General features: G+C 43.2%; 1 protein-coding gene and 1 long non-coding RNA gene across 2 annotated transcripts in view; one reads left to right on the forward strand and one right to left on the reverse strand.

Moving 5' to 3' along the window:
- LOC117939494 overlaps positions 1 to 2,341 on the forward strand; it is a 16,211-nt gene that overhangs the window by 310 nt on the left and 13,560 nt on the right. The gene's annotated exons all lie outside the window — the stretch shown is intronic.
- The window catches only part of LOC117939231 (NACHT, LRR and PYD domains-containing protein 12-like), a 139,572-nt gene continuing 138,835 nt past the window's right edge, over positions 1,605 to 2,341 (reverse strand). The window contains exon 15 of the mRNA XM_034864356.1: positions 1,605 to 1,835. The gene's annotated coding sequence lies outside the window, so the exon portion shown is untranslated. The remainder of the gene's footprint in view (positions 1,836 to 2,341) is intronic.

Below are 2,341 nucleotides of genomic sequence, written 5' to 3' on the forward strand. Positions count from 1 at the left end.
AAAAGTAGTGATTATTTACACGGAGTCTGGTGGAGATATGCTGCTCTATACATGCTAAAAGTAGTGATTATTTACATGAGGTCTGGTGGGTTGGGTGATGGTGATTTCGGGGCTGTTTCATGTTAAACTTAAAGGGTCTTACTCTTTAACTAAAAATTAAAATTTTATGGAAGGGGGGGGGGGGGATTTTGAACACCAAACACTTCACTTGGGTTCAACATGGGGGGAGGCGACACTTCATTTTCTGCATCCTGGTTTATTTTTCTGCAACAACTTGTGTCTTTTCTGCATTGATTTATGGTGCAAATGTCTCCATGTATGTAAAGGAAATTTAATAGGTATTTGGAGTAGTTTTTTATTATGGGGGCGGGGGGGTGTATCAATCTCAGTAAAGAGAGACAACTGATGAATTGGCTTCCTGTGAAATTTAGAATACAATTTAAAATCCTTCTTCTCACCTACAAAACCCTTCATGGTCAGGCACCATCTTATCTTAAAGAGCTCATAGTACCTTACAACCCTGCAAGAGCACTACGCTCCCAGAATGCCGGATTACTGGTGGTTCCTAGAGTCTCTAAAAGCAGAACGGGAGCCAGAGCTTTCAGCTATCAGGCTCCTCTCCTGTGGAACCAGGTTCCAGTTTGGGTCCGGGAGGCAGACACTGTTTCCACGTTTAAGAGTAGGCTTAAGACTTTCCTTTTTGATAAAGCTTATAGTTAGGACATAGAATTGAATGTTGTAAGGGAGTGAGGAGTCGCAGTGTCCGCCTAACCCGGCCCACCTGCTTCTCGTCATAGTTGTCGACCCTAACCAGGGTTTGTATCCTATCCCACACTTTGACCCTCCTGACCTTCCTGTCTTCCTTTGACACACTGAGCTCCTCTATCTTTATATCTTCCCATTTATGTGCATCCATGTCCTAGAAATGTTGTTGCTAACCTAGCTCCTAGTCCTTTTGTTCTTTTATCCCCAGCATGTTCCCTCGGACCGGAGAGGCTCCAGGATCGTGGTGGCAGGTGTCGCCATGGTCCCGCTCCACGTTCTGCGATGCCATGTTCATCTCTGCGGTGCACAGCTACATCCTGCCGTGCCTTGTAGTGCCCACAGTGACCCGCTATGCCATGAACTATTACAAAGAACTGCTACAAACTACTATTTTTTCTATTTTTGTTATTTCTCTTCACTCTTCATTCTAACCCCAACCGGCCCGTCAGACGCCGCCTACCATGAGCCCGGGTCTGGGTCTGTCCGAGGTCTCTGTCTAAAAGGAAGTTTTTCCTCGCCACTGTTGCACTGTTGCTTGCTCTGGAGGAAACTACTAGAACTGTTGGGTCCTACTCTATCTGTAAAGTATCTCGAGATAACTCTTGTTATGAATTGATACTATAAATAAAATTGAATTGAATTGAATTGAATGAATGAAATCATGATATGATCAAATGAACAAATGATGAAACGTATAGATTTTATTAAAAGCATTTAGAAACATTAGACTATATGATGCTTGTTTATAGAAACATTTGTTTTCCACATTTTAAATATATTACAATATGATTTAAAATATAAAGGACATAATAGTGACCAATAACAGTTGATTATATTTCAGATGTGACATATCATGAAGTGTTTTAGTCAAACAGTTCAAATGTTGATAACCAGAGATGAAATCAGATGAATGTTTTTGTGTTTGAGTCTCAGATCTGCTTCACAGTGCAGAGTGTGTGTGATGGTGAACAGACTGAACTTTGATTTCAGCAGCTGGTCTTCAGTCAGTGTTTCTGTCCACAGGAGAGACTCTCAGTCCTGCAGAGGACACAGAGACACTGAGGAACCAGAGAAGACCCCAAACCCAGGATAGAGAGGCTGAGTGAATGTGGTGTTGAAGGTGTGGAGGTGGATCAGTGAGTCAGAGGAGACTGTGTAGAAGGACAGAGAGCCAGCAGGAACGTCCACATACACTGCTACTCTGTTAGAGAAAGAGCAGGAAGTGAGGACTGTTCTTCTCTTATTGTGCCAGACAGAGTAACCATCTTCATCAGAGCAGGACAGACTCCAGGAATGATCATTATATCCAAACCAACAGTCTCTACTGTCTCCTTTCCTTCTGATTCCTCTGTAACTCAATGATATATAAACCCCTCCTCTCCTCTCGACCTCCCAGTAACAGCGACCAGTCAGACCATCTCTACACAGCAGCTGAGGCCACCAGTCAAATCTGTCTGGATGATCAGGATATGACTGATCCCCCTCCACATGTGTCACATTCCTGTTGTTGTCAGACAGTTTGAGTCTTCTGTGTACTGTGTTTGTGTCCAGTTCCAGTTCACAGACATCTGATGGA

This window comes from Etheostoma cragini, chromosome 3, assembly GCF_013103735.1.
Source record: "Etheostoma cragini isolate CJK2018 chromosome 3, CSU_Ecrag_1.0, whole genome shotgun sequence".
Classification (NCBI taxonomy): Eukaryota; Metazoa; Chordata; class Actinopteri; order Perciformes; family Percidae; genus Etheostoma; species Etheostoma cragini.